This window comes from Sabethes cyaneus, chromosome 2 (genome assembly GCF_943734655.1).
Source record: "Sabethes cyaneus chromosome 2, idSabCyanKW18_F2, whole genome shotgun sequence".
Classification (NCBI taxonomy): Eukaryota; Metazoa; Arthropoda; class Insecta; order Diptera; family Culicidae; genus Sabethes; species Sabethes cyaneus.
In genome coordinates, this window is record NC_071354.1 from 99,021,106 (window position 1) to 99,043,549 (window position 22,444).

General features: G+C 39.0%; 1 protein-coding gene across 7 annotated transcripts in view; it reads left to right on the forward strand.

The window, feature by feature from the left end:
* The first annotated feature begins 2,243 nt into the window (after positions 1 to 2,243).
* LOC128738600 (disco-interacting protein 2) overlaps positions 2,244 to 22,444 on the forward strand; it is a 90,999-nt gene continuing 70,798 nt past the window's right edge. For all 7 annotated transcript variants that reach the window (XM_053833860.1, XM_053833854.1, XM_053833856.1 and 4 more), the window contains exon 1: positions 2,244 to 2,733. The gene's annotated coding sequence lies outside the window, so the exon portion shown is untranslated. The remainder of the gene's footprint in view (positions 2,734 to 22,444) is intronic.

Below are 22,444 nucleotides of genomic sequence, written 5' to 3' on the forward strand. Positions count from 1 at the left end.
TCACGTAGGGTAGATCCACCGCAGGTTTCGTACGACACACGGCAGGGTTCTCTCTGCGAGAGATGTAGCCAATACAGTCTTCAGCAAAAATAACCACGGGCGAAATAGCCCGGCCCAAAGCGAGTGAAATCTAGAGGGACAAATGAACAAAAACAGGAATAAAATTATCGAAATAACAGGTTCCTGCCCGCGAAGAAATTTGCTGACGCGCTCACCGAAGGAGCCGCCACGGTGCAGGTTGTCCGAACGAAGACGAACAGCAAAACGGGTTCAATAAAAGAAACATGATTTTGTTTGGGAAAGTAGAAGTGTAGAAGGGTGCGGCCGCGGGATACTGCCTACCGGAGTGACACCGAAATCCAGCGAAGATATATGATGATGCTGGAAATATTTCTTGATTGAAATTTCAAATGGCCATATACTGTCAGCCAACAACGGGATACCACTGAGGGAGGTAGGTGTCCCTTGAGAATGTTTCGTCCAATTCCAGGTGAAAGGAATAAACGGAGTCAACCCTCTTGGATTTGAATAAAACTTTCAGTATTTCTTCAGTGAAGGAAATCATTCTTTTTTCACAGATCAATTGACCATTACGAATCGAGAGTGATTTTTAAAAAGCGTCTATGTGTTTTCACATATAGAATTTTTTAAAAATCTTAGTTCACAAACCATTAACATTTGCGAAATAGTGTCTAAGCAGTTGTAGGCAATCAATTAGACTTTTTCAAACAAATCCGTTTCTTCCAGCCATACACTTGATGTCATTGTTGAGGAAGTGAATCAGCCCACATCTTGCAATCATCTTGCTTGCAATTCGTTTTCACATAGGTTTCGTCGTTCAGCAAAATACATCCGTGAAATTTCATCAAAACTTGCTCGTACATGCGTCTAGCACGCTTCTTGGCTACCAAACTCTACTTCAGGTGCCAATTTAGATGTTTACCGGCATTGAAAGATATATATAGCCTTCTTGAACGAGGGTATTTCTCGTGGTTTGATAGTTTGCATCGTACCGTCTAGCCATATCCCGGACGGAGATGCCAGGATTGAACTTAACGCACCACAATATCTTCATCCTCAGCTCTAGGTCCCTAGTTCCGGGTTTCTTGAAAATTCTTTGCCGCCTTTCCACACCTAGGTTCTCCTTATAACCTTTTAGAACACACACTATTGATTTTGGCATTTTTAGCAGAGATTTTCTTACATACTTCGAGTTCCATTCTGTACTACTCCGCAATGTGGTGGAGTATTTTGTCGAAACTTGCAGCACCATAAACATGTAAACAAAATTATGTCAACAAGGTTTCAGTTCCTACCACAAGCGGCGTGCCAGTGACGCACAAGGGGCGTCCAAATTTTCTTTTAGTCAGACTTTAATTTTTTTTTGAAGATATTTACATATTAGTTTGAAACTTACAAAGACATGAGAACAATGTTCTATTTAATTTTCCTACAACATTTCAATAAAATCGAAGAAATACTTTTTTCCACATTTCGAACAGCTTTGCGAAACGGGTGAAGTTTTATTAAATATTTTCACTTGTATCGAAAGGTTTCTAAAAATATTAAACATAAAACTAAACAGATATACCAAGCTTAATAATAAACATTAACCTTATTAAGCTTGAATCAGTATGTTTTTAATATGTCAACAATAACAGTCCACGATGCCAAGTATCTTCACGAGCCAGAACAGAAAAAAAATCGAATGGCTTCGAACAGTATTTCTCTCTCGATCGAAGCAGTAAATTCGTTCGTAAACCTCAAAACCAGTTTTCCTGCACGACTGCTAAGCGTCACGAAGCACCAAAATGCCAATCGCCGGGCCTTTTTCCAACAACCGCTCACTCAGCATCCAACAACGCTTTAAGCATCTTCTGGCAGGCACTCATATTCTAATAAAAGCATATAAACACAGAATCTCTCTCATCAGCCGGTTTTGCTTGGAGCAGTTCGAGAGCAATTTAAAGCTCTTCGATCATGCAACGGCAACGGCACTATAACGAACGAACGCAAACCCATGTATGATGATGGGCAGCCATCAAGCACGGTTCTCTCGCTCTATTAAACATTGGGGCAGCAGCAGCAGCTTCGAAGCCCGTCTCTCTTCGGTCAGCTTGATCCCTTTAAGCGATCGCTCGGTCTACCTGGTCCGCCAAATGTTTTGATTTGAATTCCCTGCCGGCAGCTTTCGCGCGATCGACGGTCTCTCACACTCGCGACGCGAGCAAAACGTTCGCGCAATCAAAATATCGCTTCTCGCTTTTCAGTGCATCGGAGTCTCTCGACGCGATCGGTTCGACGTTTCGAAGTTTCAGCCTTTGTGGAGGAAGCGTTATCTTCAGATCTAGTGACTATTCGGTACCGTAAACTTGCTTCGTGCTCGCCTGCGGCACGAAGAGTGTGTAAAACGAAAACAGAGGATTAATCCGTGAGGATATTTCAGTTTCGTATCGGAAATAACAGATCATCTGTGAAAATTGATTTGGAGATACATAAGTGGAAGTGTTTTGCTCGGTTCTAAAGTGCTGGCAGCAGAAAAGAATCTAACAAAGCAATCAACTGTACACCATCAACAACAAAAAACGTGTATGATAAAAGATGAATTTAAAGAGCAACTGGGTGAATCGAGCTGCTTGAAGTGATTTTCTTATTATTATTTGAATCGGTGGAAGATTGCATAACCAAACCCAGCAGATTGCAGATTATTTGGGCTGCTCTAATGAAGATGAAGTGAGTGATTTGTGCAACTAAAGTGAAACGACCGCCGATTCGCTTACCCACAACAGCAAGTACACACACACACCTTCGTCGTTCAACGCCAAAATGTATGACTAGCAAATATTGGATTAATCGATTGAAGCCGACCGACGACGGATACGTCTCATTGGCATTTTTCTAGAGCGTCATTGTCAACGCACTTGCAAAATAAGTGCCATTTCATAATCCGATTAAGTATAACAATTAACCCATTTTTACCGTTGTTTGCATTGCTCGAATGAAGTGCTCATTATACGTCATTCATGAAAAAAGAAAAATAAAATGCTTCAATATATCATCATTTCGATCTTCGTGTTGTTCAACGAATTGGATTGCGATTGAAAGGTCTTCTACGAACACAATCCCCGCGCCGACGACGCAGGTACCGAGTCTTGCTCAAGCGCGCTCGATCAGAACTCGAAGATATGAAGGTACAAAGTGTTAATCGTCGGGTTATGATTCGCGAAGCGTACCCGGCAATCGAAGACCGTAATTGTGATACCCCTGTTTGGCAAGACGGAAATCGTTAGGGGAGAGAGGCTAACAATAGAACGGATTTTGTTTGTGATTTTTTTATATCACTTAAACCTTCACAATTCTGGATTTAGCTTTCAAATAATCGCAGAAGCCATGCAAAAGGGTTGAATATGCTACCTTTTCAAAACTAATTGGTTACCCGAAAATTTATTCAAAGAATTTTGGCTAATTTCGGTAGCCGAAAATTTCAATTCATTCTATAATTATTGAAAAAATGGAAGATTTTATTCTTTAAATGCCACGTTTTCGTTTTAAATGCCAAGTTATTGAAAAAACTTTTAATTATCGCTGCCTTTTAGTTATTCAATGGTGAAAAATTGCAGGCAAAGGGGTACATATTACTTTTGAATTATTTTTGGAAATATTTATTGTTTAGTACACTAGAATCTCTTTTTACGTCCAGTCATTTTACGTGATTTCGTTTGTCATCCACTTTTTTACGTCCGAAATTTGAATTAACGTCCTCTTTTTTTATGCCCGACCTTTTTTCCCCAATAGTGAACGTAAAACGACACTTGAGTGCATATATTATTTTTCTAAAAGTTCTGATGTATATTTCCATCATTGAATTGTTCGATTTTCCCACATGCAAAAAATAATAAAATTGGGCTTTGTTAGTATCGGTAAATAAAATCAGTTTCCCACAATTTGGCACCAACGAGCCATTCTATTGGTTTGAATTCCATCAGCGAAGATTTTTCTTTCCAGCAAAGAATAAACACTTTAATTTGGAAAACTAACAAAAGACACGTTATATGTAATATGATATGAACAAAGTGCTTAACGTAATATTCCCTTCTACATTTTCCATGCTTATGTAACGACTTTTCATATCAGTAATCAACTGCTGCTCCAACCAAAGTGAATGTTGATTTCGCAGTAGCTTCTGCTAAGGCATGAGCATTTGTTTCTTATGGAGAGGTTCCTGGACGTAGAGTTTGCATAAATGGTCTCAGCTCCGTTTACGATAACAATTTCCCAGCCGGGGCTTAAACATAAAATAACATGGTTATCGATAAAGGTAGCTGTGCCAAAGAGGAAGATCTGTAAATGAAAAGGCCACCCGTAAGAGTAGCAATTTAACTGGTGATTAAATAATTTATCTTTATTTACCTCTTCCAGATATTTATCTCTAAACTTATAAATTTATGCATTCAAAAGAATTCCAAAGAACAAACGCAGTTTTGCAAGGTTGCAGCTGCATTGCAATTTATTTTAAAATAATAAAATGCACAGGAAGTGGAGCAATATAAAATACGGGCCATTGACATCTCTATGTCGAGTTATAGTGAGGGACAGTAGGCGCACCTCCTAGGCTTAAAGTTATTTGAGCAGGCCACGGATGCCATTTCTTTATCGGTTTAACTTGTAAGCAAAGCAAAAAACTTTCAGATGATATCGTCAAAATCGTACCAATTCCGCTCGATAACACAAGTGTAATCGAAACGTAACACAGATGCATTTTTTAATACTTTTCTGACAGCTGAACATGCTAAGATATTTGTCTGCACTAATTAGTCGGCAAATTTTGGGACCCTTCGGCTTGTTTTGTATCGTAATTTCAATAAATTCCCATTTAAATATGTTCCTATGTGCAATGAACATACATATCATTTCGCAAACAATTCAAAAAGAATAGAAAATATACCTATGTTTTGTGCTTTAGTACATTGTATACAACATAAAGTTAAATGCATGAAACTGCCATAAAACATTGCCGAGTACAAGGAAATTGCCATCAATAATATCACTTCCTGCGGATATATGCGGTCCACAGGGCCTGAGGAAGGAGAAGTTGGGTTCGAATCCAGTTAATTGGCTCTCAGTATAATTTGGTTCGATTCGCAGATCCCCCTGCTTGGGTAACGAGTAGTGTTCGACATCGGAACAAAAATTGAAGTCCGGGTTCCGTTTCGGTCCGGTTAAAAATCGGAACGAACTTTTTTATTCTGACTTTATTCCGATCCGATTTGGCTCTGTTCCGGTTCCGGAACCAGAACAGAAAAAAATCGGACTAAGAAAGTTCGCTCCGATTTTTAACCGGACCGGACCGAACCGGAACCCGGACTTGAATTTTCGTTCCGATGTCGAACACTAGTAAAGAGAAACGTCGTACAAATTTAATAAGTGTTGCTGAAATGACATTCCCTTACCTAATTTTCCGCGCTTTCTGCCTCACGTCTTGTTTCGCCCTAGAGACACTATCAATACCTTTCTTTCATTACTTTTTTCTTCCGTTCCCTCCGTCGATTGTGAAAAAACTCATATGCCTGACCTCATTACAAAGATCAAGACAAAAGCACGAGGTTGGTGTAATATAATTTTGCCGGTCTGGACTGCGGAGTTTTTAAAGCAAAAACGACCTCGTAATCTCAATAAAAGATTTCACTGGAATCGATTGATGATAGTCCCACCTTCAGCAGCCCTTGAGAAGATATCAATTTTAACCGATTCCTCAAAAAAGCTAATTCATGGTAAAACCTATTCATGGTAAAGCTAATTAAACAGTACAAAAACAATCCCGGGGTAATCCCGGTGTAGTGGTTAGTATTCACGCCTTTCACGTCAAGGACCCGGGTACAAATCCCAACCATTCACAAGTCACGAATGACGCAAGCTGTTAAAGTGACTATAATCAAACAAAAAAAGTATAAAAACTTATTTAATGCCCGTGAAATAAACTCAAATAGCGTTCAAATGTCGAAATATCAGAAGAGTTAAATCCCACCCATCTATACTGTGCGAAATGCAAGAATAGTCCATTTTGTCCAATTCACCCCTAAATACATAGTAAAATCTAATTAAAGCGATCAGTGCTTAGAAATCTGATATTCAACTTATGCAATACGCCTGAGTTAAAGCAATACACACTGAAGTCGCTTTTTACGCGTTTTTTACGCGACTATTTTTACGTGAATTTCGGAATTTACGAGTTTTTTTTACGCGAATTTCGGAGTTTACGCGGTTTTTTACGCGATTTTCGGAATTTACGCGGTTTTTTACGCGAATTTCGAAATTTACGCGATTTTCGTAATTTACGCGGTTTTGATTTACGCGGGACGTATCCTTCGCATAAAAAGCGACTTGAGTGTACTGCTCATTCTCAACTTACTACTCATACAGGTGAAATGAACTCAGCATTGCCAACCTGAATACAACGATTCGAGCGAATCACTTACGTTGATATTCGTGTTGTTTGCTGCATTCATTCTCAATAATAGTGAATGAAATCAAATATGAATCATTCATTCATTTCGAATGAAATCGCAATAAACGTAAACATTGCTCCGAAGTATTAATTAATTTCTTGTTGATGTTGATCTGGTTGATGTTAAAAAGCAGTCAGTTTAAAAAACTAAACTTTGTGATCTAAAATCTCAGTCAAGTGCAAGAAAATTGACTGACAGGCTAGTCGAGCAATCATTCAGCACTTCATAAATTTGACATAATTTTGAAGGGTAGAATGTAGAAAACTGAGATAGAGAAATACTGACAGATAGCAGCTCAATAGTACACGTCCATGCGCTGACAGATAAAAGAATACTAACAGGGGTAAAACTGTATGCGCCAAATGCGTTTTATATTCCCCTTCAGGTATGGCTGTCAATTCTTTCGAGCACTGAAAGCAATTAAAAGTATGAAAAAACCGCTACTTAAGCACGGATAATAAGCAGTTCGACATGATCACAATTTGTCATCTGATCTTCAATAAACTACAAGAAATAAACACCAAACTGTTGGAAAACCTATAAAAATATCTTTATTTTGGTAAAAAAAAATCCCCCCCCACCCCCCTCTTACACCCTCCATAAAATTGCTTTCTTACCCCCTCCATAAAATTTCTGGTCATTTTACCTATCCAACGACAGAAAAATTATTCAGTTTCGTTCAGTAGTTTAGTAGTTATTAGCATTTAAAATCTTTCATTCAAACGTTACACTTCTATTTTCGTTTTCACAAAGTGCTACCCTGTCCCAGTATAGTAAACAAAGACGTAGTCCTACGTCAAAATCCCCACTGTGAGTGGTTAGAGAATTCGCGAAAAAATATACATTTAAGTCAATGAACGTCCTACATGAATATACACTATTTGCCTGCTCCCCCGATAATACATGCATCGGCTTTTGATTTTATCACAAACATAGCCAATTTGTTCAAAAATTAAATGTTGAACACTGAATTTGGCCGATTTAGCGGCTATAGAGTGCCGCGGAATGCCGATATGATGCACCGGTTCCGAGTAATCGAGAAAAACAAATCGCGTAAGAAGCGACTTTCTATAGGGCAATTCCACAGAAATAGCTGTTACCGAAAAGATTCGTGTTTGGCAAAATTATCGATTTCGTTGCAGATAAAAAAACATCAAGCGTCTCCATTGCATTATTGCAACTTCTTTTTTAAAAAAAGTATGAAAGTCTGTGCCTAGGGGCACGAACGAGGGACTCATGTGGGACTACAAATGCAGATTCAATCCGACAAAGCTTTACTGGTCAAAACTGGTATGCTGTTGACGAATGTTAACTGGCTTAAGGATCTTGCTCTAAACGTAAAATATTTGTCATTGGATTCACAACTTACGGTTGTCGCTAATTCTTCCTCCTTTGAAAATTGTTGCATCACGTCACATGCATGAATATTCCGTCAACACCTTTTTCATATAAGACATCAGTTTCTAGTAAATTCTTGCCGTATGTGGATACAATAGGGTAAAAGGAAGGGTTGATCGCTCCACTTTTTAATAACTGTTTACTTTCAGGACATCAAATTGGACTAGACCAAACTCGTGTTTTAGTCTTTTGACCTTGAAATGTGGTCTGGCATATATTAATAATTTTTGAAACGATGGTTCTACAATTGAGGAAGAGACGGTAAGGGAAAGTAATGAAGGATTTTTTTGGGAATGGAGGGGAAAGAGTAGAAAGGAAGGGGGTAATAGGTAGCTACGCTTAACAAATTGTCTTTGTGACTCCTACCTTCTGTCTGATGCTGGTAGGTGCATGGATCGAACCAAGCTATAATCTGAGATTACAACCGGAATTGAACCCTCAACACCCGTCAGGACATGTGGCTCGTGGCACAAATTGTGCCTCTTCCTCCACCTGTAGAGTCCTGTAGAGACTGTAGACTGTAGAGACCACCGACCGAGTAGTTTTGATCTAACTCGTTTTTACTTTCAGGACGACGACACTATGCCGGCCCTTACGACTTGCAAGGTACTGCGAGTGACGTTCGTTCGTAAGCGTGTTAGTTCGCGTTTCTCCGCGCGGGTCTTCGGAGAAAGGCTCCGTTCCTATGAAATTGACCAAACTCGTGTTTTAGTCTTTTGACCTTCAAATGCAGTCAGGCCTATATTAATATTTAATTAATATTTAAAACGAGAATATATAGTAGAAAATATAATAGAATGCAATGGAATTCCTCCAGAATTTCCAGAAAAACAAGAGATGCATTATTTCAATTTTGATATTTTAAATCATACGCCGCGGGTTTTCCTGGATGTTTTCAGTGCGGTTCCAATTAACCGTATTATGCGAATTTTCACTGTATATTCACTGTTTGTCAACCGATTTGAGCAATCCGTATTCTATTGTACGTACAACGGTAATAATTCCATCAATTCAGGCCACTTGTCCTAAATCAAGCATCCCAAAGCAAGCATAAGAACCATACCCCACTCATAAAATAATAGCCCATTCAAACAGTGCGGCACTACTCTACGCCAAATACGAAATGAAACAAAAATTTTTAATGGTTGTTAATCCGCGGTCACATCATTTACTGGATAAGTTTGTCGGCAAAACTGGCTTCCAATGTCCAACTTAACAATGACAATTCAAGGCTTGTGTGTGCTATTCGTTAGTTTCGCTTCGCACAATTGACACTTGTTATGTTGTAATACTGTCCGTTTTAAAATAGAGCTTACCACCGTCTTGGTGTCGAGTGCATTGCAACGTTCGCATTATTCGATCTGTGTCTCACGCAGATTCATTTTGCAAAACCAACAAAAATTGTGCGACCTATGATTTTGTGGTTCTTTAACATTAACTTCAGACTTGATTTGATGTGTGCGAAATTTATTAAACGATTGCGAATGGATCAAGTTTTTATTTATTCATCAATGGCATTGTTGAACATCAGCAAAAAAAGTTGCCTAATAAAAGTAAAAACGAATAAAATAGCAGGAACATGAGGTATGATGGCGTGGTAGAGTAAAATAATCTAATTAATATTACGGTCGCATGATCGGTTTTTTGTGGAATTCTGAATCGGTTTCTAATTAGAGTCTAATTGGCTTATCCGTTAATCCAAGCATTATTATAGAAACAAAAAAAAATTTTTTCATCCACATTTTAAAGTCATCATAAATAACGCATTTACTCACTGTATCCCCGGAAAGCTCAAATGACCTTCTCCATTCTCGGTTTGTGAAACGTACGCATTTGGGTTTCAATTTGCTACGGTTCATATCGCTGAAGGCCGCTCTAGTAGTGGCTCTCAATGATGTGCGACATTTGTATGTCCGGGCTTATTCAGGTACGACTCATTCAACTATTTTCTATGATACATAGAAATCCACGAGGATTCAAGCCTTGCTGCTCTAAGAAACTAAAAGCATGTCGACGTTGTCCGACTACTAATTTTACATTGCAAATAAATAACTCGCTTGGATGTCCTGCGACTTACGAGTCTTCATTTACTATGTACATTTGTCATAAAAACGCAATTCTTTTGTGACATTTCCCCTTCGTTAAAAAAATGCGACGGAATGACATCTCCCGCACTTATTACGACACCTATAGCATGGTAGCATTCACGGGAACTTACATTCCTGCGACAGTGCGAGCATCAGCTGCAGACTTTTGTGTGAGCCAGCGTAAAAAAAATAAAACACTGGAGCAAAAGCAGTAATGGACGTCAAATGATTGTATTTGATTCAAAGCAGTTTAAAGTCGATTTTTGACATAGAACTACGTCTTATCGCATAATTTATTACCGTCACGAAAATATGAAAAATTTTGAACGCTAATAGATCTAATTGTAATTTTTTTTTTTTTCATAGTGAAAATTTACAATAAGTTTGAAGGTCAAATTTCCGCATACATTTTCTTCGTGATAGCCTTGATTCACAGGCAGTTAAGTTCACCATCTGTTTACTGTGATATTCATGGCTTTCCTTTCAAAAAAAGTGACAGAGTTTCCTCGTCCCAACAGATCGAAAGCTATGCGATTAACCTTCCGGGTGGCTCTTCACATATCAAGAATCCCTCTCAACTGTACTCGGTCCTGGGCATATTCGTAGAGCGTGTAGCAACACACGCCAGTCGGCTTCAACTTAAACGGATTTCACTGCACAGTCCGGAATCCTTGTGATGTAGCCGGCCCACCGTAGTCTCCCAACTTTCACCAGGTGCACGATGGGAATATCTCCAAGTAGTGCCTGCAACTTGTGATTCATACACCTACGTCACTCTCTGCTTTCCGTTTGTACTTCGCCAAAAATAGTCTGCAACACTGTTCGTTCAAATACGGCAAGTGCACGTATGTCTTCCATAAACAAAATTACAGTCTCAAATCTGTAGAACAATTACTAATTACTACCGGTCTAATTAGCGTTTTATACATCGTCAGCTTTGTGCGGCGACGTGTGCTCCTTGATCGACGCGTCTTGCGGAGGTTAACGTAGACTCGACTTCCAACTTGAACCGTTGAATCTCCTTACTTTTATAGTTCCAGAAATCCGGAAATTCGAAATAAAGGGTGTCCACGGTAAAATTGCAACACTCTCAAATTGCTATAACTTTTGAACCGTTGAGCAAAATTAATTGAAATTTTGCATGGAGAAAGTTCAAAGTGCATTGGTTAAACTGAATGAGTTGTTTTTATTAGGTGTGCAAACATCTGAAAAATGGCATCGAAGCTCGTTCGCTAAAAAAAATCTGCACAAGTAGGGTTTTTTTTCTAATTCCCGTCGTAATAAGTAAAGCCATTTTAATTTTCATCATTTGTTGGATGGATTTAATGAATACTCCAAAAGTTCTTGTGCTTATTTGACTAAAACACACTTACCTTCCGTTCACTGAAAAGCGACTATTAAAGCATATTATTGAAATTACGCAACTGACTTTATTTCTAAAATTCGTCGTACCGTTTTAAAATCCGTCCATCAAAATTTTTCATCGTCCGAACTAAAAATCACAACAATGTTTACGAAGCTAACGCGCATGTATTTGTGTAGGACGGCATGACAAATGTTATTCTACAAAATTTCTGCAGGTCAGGAAAGTTCTCCTGGCTGTAGAATAACGACAATGCCTTGCGTAAGTTATTTTCATTTATGAATGACGGAAATTAAAACGATTAGTCGACATTGTCTTCTTCGTCGCACGAAAAAACGTAGGAAATTTGGCTGGTAGGACTTCTTTAATAATAAAAAGCATTTAAATAGATCTCAGCTAACTTTGATTGATCGCCTATGATAGACAACAAACTAAAATATTAGGGAATAACTAGTTTTGCATTGTGTGTCATAAAAATGCTGATATTTTTAATAATCTGTGTTGGATAGGACGGGAATAGGCAATTACGGCGATGTAACAACATACGCTACATCAAAAATGGGTTATGGACGACGAGACCTACGTAAAAGTGGACTACAACTAGATTTCGAGGAACCACTATTTCACTGCCAAGGATACGTTTGATGTTCCAGAGAACCTCCGAAAACAGAAACTATCGAGGTTTGGCAAGAAATTCTTGATTTGGCAAGCAATTTGTTCATGTGGACAGTGGAGTACGCATTTAGTGACCACACATACCATGAATGAACCGGTGCATTTGAAAGAGTGTCTCCAAAAGCGACTTCTGCCTTTTCTGAAGTCTCACCACTGTCCTACGATCTTCTGGTTGGATTTGGCGTCATGCCATTACGCAAAGGCCGTGCTGGAGTGGCATAAGGCAAATAATGTCGATTGCGTGCCGAAAGATCATAACCTCTCAAATACACCGGTGCTGCGGGCCAATCGAGAAATACTGGGCTATTATGAAGCAGAATCTTCTGAAACATCCTAAAGTAGTCACAACAGTTGAAGAAAGTATGAGTAAAAACGCAAAAAATGTCGATTTTGAGGTTGGTGTGGGTCTCATGGGTGGGGGTTTGGACAAAGTACGGGCATACGGATTCGGAGGTGAAATTTAATAAAATAAAGACTTTAAAACTGAAAGTTTGATAGCAATCGGATAAAAATTCGAATTTTGCAAATTAATTTTGTGTGTTGCACTTTTACCGTGGACACCCTTCATACGAACTCATCCGTAACTTCCTGTTCATCGCCGTCGATAGGCACTCTCCGTGGGAGGTGAACGTTGTTTTCGCTGTAGGTTTCCTACCATATATTTGATTTTTGACGTGAGGATTTGTAACCCAATCCTCCTAGCCTCCCTTTTTAGTTTGGCGTAGATTGCCTCCTCCGTTCCAAAATTTCTAGTAATGATATTAAGGTCATCTGGGAAGGCTAGGAGGTACTTTTGCCGAAAATCGTTCCCTCGTTTCAATGCCCGCTCGCCGGATAACACCTTCAATAGCGATGTTAAGTAACATACAGGACAAGCCATTCGCTCTGCGTGATTCGAAAGGGGTGCCGAGAGTGCCCTCGAAACACGCACGAAGCAGATCACTCGCTTCAGGGTAGCTTGGATTAATCATTTTAGTTTGTTTAGCAAACCGTTCTCTTGTATTATGTGCTGCATGCGCTCGACTGTATCGTATGCTGCCCTAAAATCCACGAAAATATGCGTTAGTACGTTGTACCCTGACATTTCTGGAGGATATGTCGGAGAGTAAAAATTTGATTCGTAGTATCACGAGCCCACATAAACACTGCCAAATACTGCTCTAAGAAATCTCATGCTATTGGAGATAGGCGACGTAACACTCGTGGGGGAGCACCTTGCATCAATGTACAAAGGTCAAACACTTAATACTGTCAAACTGTATCTATTTTTCTTCGAAAACATGTTAGCTAATGATGGAAATATCAATTTGTTTTTATTTTATATACTACCTGATTGCCCCGGATCTTACTCGTCTTAATTTTGGTAATAAAGCGAGTCTAAGCCTTTTTTACGTTTGTGAACCTGCCCCTTGTCAATGGCCATTCTATCCCCCATGTCAAAGAACCTCTCTTGACAATCAGTCACTTGTACAACTGCTATTGGTCCAAATGCAAGAGACACGCACCCCTTTCAACCCCCGCCCCCTAGTAAGAAAGTAACCTCATTTTGTCCACCCCCTGCGTAGATTCTTTCATGTAAAAGAATATGTTTGCCAAATTTGATTCAGATCCATCCAGGCGTTCCAGAGCGGAGTAATGACGGAGCATACATCTCGCTCCTTGTTCCCCTTGTTGGCTCCCTCTCAGTCAGCTCCCCCTTCTGTCACGTAGCCAATTATCATCCCTCTGACATTCTATCAAATCTCGACGGGCAGGATCAGTACGCCCTCTACGGATGACGGTGGTAACTTCTAGGTTGTATATGTGCATCAACATCACAACTATGCTGACATCATTGTATGACATCGTACACCAACATCGCACGCATACATTCTTTCAGTAGGGTATTGTCGTTATCGTCGGGCCACTGTTATGGTCGGGCCATCACGATTTTACAGTTTTAGTAACTCATGATATCTCTGATACAACCATTGTAAAACTTCTTACTGTCATAGCTAACTTTTCACAATATTGTGAGTTTCAATCGTGTATTCAAAACACCCGTACTGAATTCAGTGACTAAATCTTACAAAAAAAGTTTTCCAGGCGCAATGAACTTTTCTTCAAGAAGTGATTCATGAAATGCAATTATCGAGATAAATGTTGAAAATGTATGAAGTGTGTTGTGCTGCACACAAAGACTATAGAAAAATCCTCTCCAGTAAGGTGTTTGGGAAGGCTAAGGTGAAATGCTAGAAAAGCGCTATTTGTAAAGGTCGGGCCACTTGAGAAGTCATGGTTGGGCCACCATAATTTTAAGCGCAGAAACGCAATAATCGCTAGAGAATGTCAGTCACGTAAAATGTGATGAAATAAAGCAGAATTAATACGATAAAAACCTAGATTTTTGTTGTTTTTTTTTCATTCGGAAAAGGCGATTGTAGGAATATTGATTTTACAAGATCGCCAAAATTTCGCAAAAATGCAATTAAAAATAGGGTATTTGTACCTATATGAGCCGTTGCTCACGGAATTCATTCTATTCATGTCTCCATATAGAATTTTAATACGTATGTCTCAGATTTTCTTTCGTGGCCCAACCTGTACAACATGGCCCGACTATGACAACATTTTTTGTCTTCACGTAAATGCCTAAAACTTTTTTATTTTTCAAGCAATCAGTTCAAAACTTTCCGGAAATATAGCTTATTATTAGACCTTTGCAGCGATGATTTAGATTTCCAAAATTCCTTTTGAAACGAAAGTTATGGGCGAATTACAAAAGCGTGGCCCAACCACGAAGACACTCCTCTAGTATATGCGAACCTCCTACTAGGCCCAGTCTTGAGTTCTGGAGTCTTCACAATTATGCATCTGTTTGCTCTTTCAAAATCTCTATACCGGAGAGAAACAAAGCCTTTTTTAATATAGTCCTCCGGGGTGCTCCCGTCCCCTATATAAACCGCCCCCCCTCTTTTGTCACCCAGCTGCTCGCGCAATCGGTCTAAATGTAAGACAGTCAACGTCAAGGTGCAACATTCCACGGGAAATTTACAGTCAAAATTTTTTCGACGAAATTATTTTTTACGTTCTTTGTTACAAAAATCAACACGTATTTTTTTATTTCGATGTTACTGTTGAAATGGCAAGATATGATTTTTTAAAGTATTGTAACCCGAAAAAAATACTATTTTTTAAACGCTGACTGTAGACATAGTTTGTAATATCAAAAAAATAACTTCACTATTCCACTAGCTTTCAAAATTGGTATACCATGCCTCCTCGCGAGATAATATTTACATTTTTTTATTTTGCAATTTTTTCAAAGTTGGTACTTTTTTCTCGTTTTTTATTATTTTAAGATATTTGTGTGATATTTGTCTTTTTCGAAACAGCATGCAAAATTTGGAAATGGAGAAATGAGAACTCTAGAAAGAAGCTATGAGTTTTTATACCAAGGCGCGCACGTTAATGCAAACGAGCGCTTCAACGCTTCAACGACACGTCACACTTAATAATAGCATCAAAGGCGGTGTCTTCAAAAATCTGCCCGTGGGTTAAAGCATCGATTGAGCGTAACCGCTCACTTCACACTTACACACGCACCGAGATATGAAAATTCAAAACCACCAGAATTTTCATTTCTCCATTTCCAAATTTCGTCATTTAATCATTTAAAATCTTTTTCTCGTTACACCCCCCGTACGCGATGGGGTTTTTGAAAATGCGAGTATTTTCAGATAAATTTGCAACAAAAATATTTTGGATTCATCAGACTGGCAAACATGGCTCCTGACGAAATAAATTATTGTAAACTTGGCATTGGTATTTGCACGATAACCTAATTATCCTATGCAGGAACCATCAGTTGAGAAGCTCGTATGAAGAGACAAAATATGAAAGAAAACATATTGCCATCATAATCGTAATAGAATTCAAAGAACAAAGATTTTGATCAGTTACCCAACTAAGATGTTTTCTGCACTCGCAGAATCGTGACACATTAGTAGTCTGAATTTGTATGTCATTATATTTAACGATGCTAAAACTACAGCTGTCAAGCCCCTTTTGGACTGACCAAATCGGTTGATCGGTTAGTTGTTGCATTCCGATTTTGATAGCTCCATGACAGTGTGTATCTTCATCCAAATCTTGAAGTATACACACATACGTGTTACCTCGTTTTACTTTGCATTTCGCCGGTCACAGTAGGTCTATGTGTTACGAGACGCCATTGCTTTTCGGACAACCGCTCCATACTTGAGATCTGTCAATCATGCAAAGCACACTGCAGGCAGCTCTCCCTGCTGATGAGTACGTGGGGTCGCAAGCCAGCTGCCAGATGGAGATCGAAGAACGAAGCTTAATTTGACCAAAAGGTTAAACTTAAAGGTTGTTCGGCGCCTGTACGTGCAGAGTACAAAAGAACAAATCTTGTCGGCTTGGAACGTGCTTTAATGCAATGAAGTATGCGTGTCTTAGCGTGTCTCTTGGAGCTATAAAGTGATCTTGATACATTATTACCGGCTGGGGCAGTCTTTGGAAATAATACAACTGGGCGGTGTAAATGCGTTTTTGATGTTTGCAGCAACGAGTATACAGTACAGCTCCGAGCAGATGAAAAATACTACGGTGCAGTATGGTCCACCACCGTCGCCGGGGAAAGCGACAGCTCAAATAAGGGCGGATTATGCGTAGGCTGCCTCCTGGCGATTTTTAAATATTTACGACATCGAACAACGTAATTGAAAGAAAAGATTAAGCAACTGCGCAAGTAAAGATGCACGCTAACGTTACATTCTCGAAACAGAAACGAACTCGAAGGTTGCTCGTCTGTTGGACGAGTATTTTCTTCCGTTGTTCATCTAACACACTACTTCTTTTGAATATCTTTTCGTGATTTCGGAGCTTCAATCACATCAGAAACCATTGATTGTCTACTCTCATAGACATTTGTTTATGAACCATGAAACAACTAACACAACGATCGGTTGGCTACCGGAACTCTGCGTTATTGATGAACCAAGTAATTTTCAACTTTCTAAGCTTCTAAGCCTCTCTCTAGGTTTAGTTTTCTTGTGCCTGAACATCAATGGTCTCACTTCATCGAAAGTGAATTCAACAGTTTTGCATTTTTATAACCAAATGACCATGACAGCGCCGATTTTGATCTTCACGCCTGTCAGTGCACGGTTCGCCCATATCCGTTGCAGATTATTCCGCGCTCTAGTTGAAGGCCACTATTAGTGCCCTTGATATAGAAAAACAACAGCACGAAAAACCATTCCGCGCGAACCACGTCGCTGTGCCTCGATGGCCAGAAGCGCTTTCTATTATGTACAAGAAAAAGTGTGCTCCTTGGTGCGAACACGGCGAAACGTTTTCTCTTTGCCAATTGGAAGTTTTGCAGAAAAATTTCACTGAAAACACGAGCATCGGGCAATGATTCTGCTTCCTTTGGCAGTCGATTTTCAAAATAAATAAATAAATGGAAATAATTTTTCACAAACAAATTCATCTGTGGGTTTCCCACCATCCTGGTCGTAAAAAAAATAAACGAGGTAATCGAGGAATAACGAAATTAGATTGCCATTCGATCGTTAGGCACATCCATTCATCGAATAACCGAACAGAGAGAGAGACCTCCCAGGCAATCAACTTATTCTTTGCGACCGCATCTTTCACCACGACAGGGAAGTAATTATACTGCGGTGAAAATTTGTTTGTGGAAAGCCGTCGTTAACCTGCAACGAAGAGAGCAACGAGTGTGCTTTTCCCGCAATCAAGCTGTAATTGGGTAATTGCACCCGAAAAGCGAAATTATCGATTGCATCTTGTGTTTGTGCGCGCGGTGGTCCGTGAATTAAACCAAAATGGTAAAATGTTACGTGGAAAATATGCGATCTCGACTTAACTCAACGTGTATTAAGAGTAACGACAGACGCCTTCGAAGCGGTGGTAGTACTTTGGAACGATTAGATTAGAGCTATACTTTACATACTTTAGCAGTTGAGAGCCGGGGTGGCTCCTGCCATTTCAAGAATTCCTCTCCATTGTACTCGGTCCTGAGCTACTCGTCGCCAATTCGTTGCGCGTCTCGACACACGCAAGTCGGCTTCAACCTGGTCGAGTCTCTAGCACGTTGGGCCCCTCTATTCCTGGTGCCGGTGGGGTTCTTGAATATTAGAGCCATGGAAGTCTTTAAAAGGACATTTCATGACATATAACAGTAATAATAGCACCATTTTTTCTATAAAAAATGTTTCCTGAATAGTTTTACAGCGAAATAATATGCAATAGAGACCAAACAAATTCTTTTATATGCAATCAAAACAAACCTTAATGTCCATCCGATGATAAAAAAATCGATTGTGTTTAACACAATGCCAAGTTGTGAATATATCGTTGTTTTGCGAGTCTTAAGGCCGAGCCAGCGCACTAGAGAGAGTAAAAAGACGATGCAAAATTTTCAATGAGAGTGCCCCTTTATTAGATGGTTTTAAATACTCAACTGTAGTGACATGTCATATCAGGTACGGGTTATACACACAACGATATTTTCGAAAAACTATGTTGTAGCGTTATTTAAGAAATATTTAAGATTTTCAAAATGCTATCTTTCTCGATCGCACCAACGCTGTTTGATGCTTGCGCTGCTTCGGCCGTTAACAAAAGGTTAACTTTTAAAGCGATATAACGGATTGACGCTAAGTCAAGACGGACAGTCAGTATTCATAGTTTTTTTCTGCTAGAATATCGAAAATTGTGTTGTTATTGAGCTTAACGGTCATTTTTGCAGTTTTAGAAAACTAAGAAAACATTTAACTTCGTTGGGAATCATAAAACACAAATAGAAATATTTATATGAAGATTCTGTACATCCACAGTTCAAAGGATAATTACGAAAAAAGTTAACAAAAAGTGCATTTCTGCGTCTCATCAATATTGCATATCAAAGCGAGGAAAAGGCCCCTAAACCTACTAATTTAACCCTAAAATGCGCAATGTTGCTTTAAAACAACATAGTGAAAAACATCCCCAAAGTAAATTATGTTTACCGCCTTTAGATAAGTATGTTTTTTTTAATGAATTTTTTCACCGTGCGCATTTAAGGGTTAAGTAGCGTCTGACATGCCATAAAACTTTCATTCGTCTAATTTCATGTTGGCATCATCACGCCAATCTCTGAATCTAAGTACGCTCTTCTTGATCTTGTGTTTATCTTCTCACTCAAACCAGTTCATACTTAGGTTAATGGAATCTGAAGATTCTAACAGACAAGATGGAGAAAAAATGGGTCACGCGAGCTGCTGAAGTATGTTATGTTTTCCAACGTTTGGTAACGATTGATATGCTAATGTAAACTAGATCTGGAAGACTAGACTAACAGATCAGCATTCGGATGCATCTTAGACGTGAGAAAACCTGATTTGTTGCTTTGCATTCCTGTCGGAACTGCTTTCATGTAAATTAGGCACACTTTGAGGTTACGTTTTCTTTCGCTTAACTGCCTATAAACATTAAATCAGAGATATGTTATAATCAAACTTTCTGGCTGTCCCAGTTCTGATTATTTGAACTACAGTTATCAACAAATAACGGTAAATTTGTATTACAATTGACTGAATTGTGAATCCAAACACAGAAATTGAGATTTTAGTTTAGATGTCATTTGTGGATTTCTGCCTTGCATTTTAAATCGCATTTCACGCTGTCAATGAATTCTGGCAAAGTGCGGTAACCATGCTAATTTACATCTGAATGTAAAACTTCAAAACCTAGTGATTACCTAGTGATAGCATCACGATATGAATAGAAAAAAAAACACTTAGCAACTCTGTCATTTTGTCTATGATTGGACAAATGAATGGGTATCGTATTTTTGATTCAAAAAAAAACGTCAGAAATAGTTAAATCCCACCTGCCACGGATTCAATCAAGATCAGAAAAAACTTGGAAAGACAACAACTAAGCTGTTGTCAATTATTATATAAAGTGTTCTGTCTTAATATTGCAATCCATTATCGTAATATTACTGACGCATCATAAACAACACGATTTACCGCTGATTGTGTTGAATTCAACAAAACTTGATTCAACTGTTCACTGAATTCACGATCGTACCGAAAGATATTTTGTATCTACTTGAACGCAACATAGCAGCAGCAGCAGCAGCACCATAAACCAGATGGTCAAAGCCGGTTTGTGTTTATATTTTTTACATCCGCCCACTACCGCTTCGTTCTTGGAGGACTTTGTCCACAGGTATCTCCATTCATTAGCGAAGCAGCGTGAACGAAAAGTTAAGTTGGATAAGTTGGAAGTAACTTTTTGTATTATGCACGTCTACATATCCTGGGAGTGCATTTATCTCAGGAAACAAAAGCAATAATCTGAAGTTGATGTATAAAATCTCGCTAGTAATTTTTCGAGTTCAAGCGTGAATCATGCTTTATTTTTGCCCAAATGTCATTCTTGTACTGAGCATTGGTTCCATTCATACTTCAAACAACTTTTTGCTCAGAGGTTCATGGCAAGGAGCACAGCATTTGTCAAGCTAACGACATGTTGCTAATTATGTAAAAAAGCACGTATATGCATGTTATTAATCACTGACGGTAAGTGCTAATAATACCTTTTCTGTCTCGAAGTTTCAATATTTAACCGCTGAATCTGTTTCTTTGTTTAAATATGTATTTTCATCAACCACTTTCAAATGTTTTGTTGTCAAAGTTTCAGATTGTGCCGCCATATAGATTTTTATTTTGATTTTCGGATATTTTCCTAATGCTTATCTGCCGTTACTCGCTTAACAGTCCCATTTTCTATGGAGCATTTTAAAAATATGTTATTAGATCCGAATAAGAGATTGAAGGGTCTATAATAAAAGTAAAACAGAAAAAATATGCAATGAAGAATCATTAACACAAAAATGGCGTTTCCATTGTAAACATACGAACGCAGCCAATCCGATGCAGAAAGCTCGATTAACGGTTCGATCATGGCGTTCTTCCAGTGTTCCCGTATTTTCTGAGGTGGAATTTAAATTATCTCATCTGTCTCTCGTTTGATGATGATTACTTCACATAATTTTCTCTCGGTAGCACATCGTGCAAATCCTTTCTTGTCGTTTTAAGAGAAACAGTAATGAAGTAAAGTTCACGAGGCAAAGAAGAATATTGCATTTGTTTTTACTATATGTTGTAAAAAAATGCTTTTCTTTCTATATTAAGGTACTCAAAAACAAGATATGCTAGTTTTGAGGTACTTTCTGATTGCGTTCTGATAGACAAAAAGAATGCAGTAAATACATTTTCATGAGCACAATTATTATAGTAAAAGGCGTTGTTGAGATCCAAAAAGTCAATGACGACTATTTGAACTTCAACTAATTGAAATTCCAAGTAATAATTTGAGTTTTATCGCATTCTTGGTAATAAACTACATCTTAATGGTTGGGGGTTTCTGTTTAATTGTGTTGGTTTTCGGATCTACTCTACATAAACGAATGGTCGCCCTCACCCTTACACAACACATAAAGTTTTGGGGCAATGATGGGACCGACTTCTTTTAACGCGTTTGTTCACTATTTCTTCAAAGCCATCAGCTTGTTCTTCAACAGCCTAAACACTTACAAAAGCACCGAATTCGGCAAAATTTTGCCGAAATCTCAACAGCCGACCATTCGGTAAAATTTTTATTAATCGGGGGATGTTCCGAATGATTCGGTGGGTTGACGTCTTTTGGTGTAAAAACAACATTGTTGTCTATGGCACAGGCACTATTTAACACTAGCCGCAGGATGCAAAATCCAGCAAAAGTAACGCTTCGCTTGTGTAAGATCGCAAGAAATGCGGTAGGTACCTCTGGATATGGAGTGACTCGTCCCGGGAGATTTGCCCATTGTGGTATGCTCAACTTGCCGCACCCGCAGACGGTCTGCTAAATGAAGAACTTTTTGACGAATGTGTCCACCTTATTCTTCTCTACTTCCTCAAGAACGACAGCTGCTTTGTAAGGCAGCGCCTTAATGTAAGTCACGTTGTCCATCACGACGCACCTTGGTTTCGTCAGCCACTCTCGGTATAGTTTTCTGGCGTAGGTATTGACCACCGTATTTTGTTTGTCGTTCCGGTTCGGAACCTTCCGTAATCCTTAAAGACGCTGCGGCCGGCACGTTTCATCGTTTTTTGAACAAACCAGATGTAAGCACCCGTTTTCTCCACCGCATCACGAATCAAAAGTTTCGACCGTCGCGTGAACAGACTCGACACTATTTTAGTCTCCACTAGGTCAGCTGACTGACCGCCGCTGAGTCTTCTTCAATGGCTTAACCATCTGGAATTCGTTGCTGTTTCTCGATCCATCAGTGGGACGCAATCGAATGGATCTGTTCTACAGTACAGGTTTTACGATTCATTTTGGTCCCTAAAACC